Raw genomic sequence first — 1,317 nt, 5'->3', positions numbered from 1 at the left:
GTTTGTTTTCTATTTTTGTTGTTTACAATGGTTTAACCAATGTCTTTAGCGCTTTTTATTACTATATTTTGGAATTTTTCCCAAATTCGAACAGTCGATATCGTCTGCAAACATCACGAGTTCTATCATTCCCTTTCGTTTCGGTTTCTATGATTTTCTCCATGCTCCAATGTTGTTGTTTCCAACAGTACTACTGGCGCCTCCTAGTACTAGACGTCTTTTCAACCAAATTGTTTAATTCTTCTCCTTCAGTTTCGGGTCTTGTCGTGGTTCTGGGGCTTGAGTAGTTTAGTGATCATGGGGGCGTGTAATGCCAGGCCCGACCCGGCGTATGACGGCCCCAAGTGAAAATCCACACTAAGATAGCACCCTCGTGTTTGTGCCGTGCGAGGCGACCTTAATAGCGGATGAACAGATCCTGGTAGTTCAGTTTACCTGAAGTGGCGACAACACACTACTGTGACCGGAATTTCGCTTAGCTATATTCTTCTGGTTCTGGATTGACGTCCCCTTTGTACGGCCCGTGGTGGGTGGGGAGCTAGAGGGACGAATTTAGACTCACAATCAACCAGACGAAGGGTCCCAGGATACCCCGAACCTCAACAACACACCAAACTACGCAAGAGGAAGAGGATCAAGAAGGCTAACTATCCCAAATGGGTCAAACTGCTTCAACAGTCACTTCCAAACCATCCACCACCCCTGACCCAACCTTCACTGACCCAGATGCAGGCCTCCGGTCAGACCTAGGGTCAGACGGTCAAACGGATAGGCGAAAAGAAAATGAGGCAGAGGTCGGTTGACTCAACACGGACCCAACCGCCGACAAAGAAGAGCAGACCATAGCCCCAACCAAAGGCGTGCGTCAGTGAGGCTGGAGCACTGCGTAATGGTAGCCACATGTAAGCTGCGGAAAAGCAACCCAAAGTAGCGATGACAGATACAAAAAACTCTCTGGACTCTAGGTAGTCGGCTAACCAGGCGGATATGGTACAAAATGACCTGGCCAAGGTTCTTGACCAGCATGTGTTCTCATTAAAAGGCGCTACATTAGCACCAACGTTATGTTGGAAGTACTCGGGCGAGATCCTAAGAATATCGTGCGAGAACAATTACCATTCACTTTAGTAGATGAACGAGGCGGTTGGTGGGCTCGTGGCGGTCAAGCGGCGCTTGGGGGTACAGGATTGGAATTCATGCTAATATACATGAAGTACTTACAGGGTGATATCGATGATCTCGCCGTTTGACTTGCGAATTGGAATTAACAATGGATGGTAATTGGGATGCCGAATTTGGAGATTTTATTCCGACGAA

Source organism: Photinus pyralis, unplaced genomic scaffold (assembly GCF_008802855.1).
Source record: "Photinus pyralis isolate 1611_PpyrPB1 unplaced genomic scaffold, Ppyr1.3 Ppyr1.4_LG10, whole genome shotgun sequence".
In the NCBI taxonomy this organism is placed as follows: Eukaryota; Metazoa; Arthropoda; class Insecta; order Coleoptera; family Lampyridae; genus Photinus; species Photinus pyralis.
The sequence above is the reverse complement of the archived record's forward strand: the minus strand, read 5'-3'. Positions refer to the sequence as shown.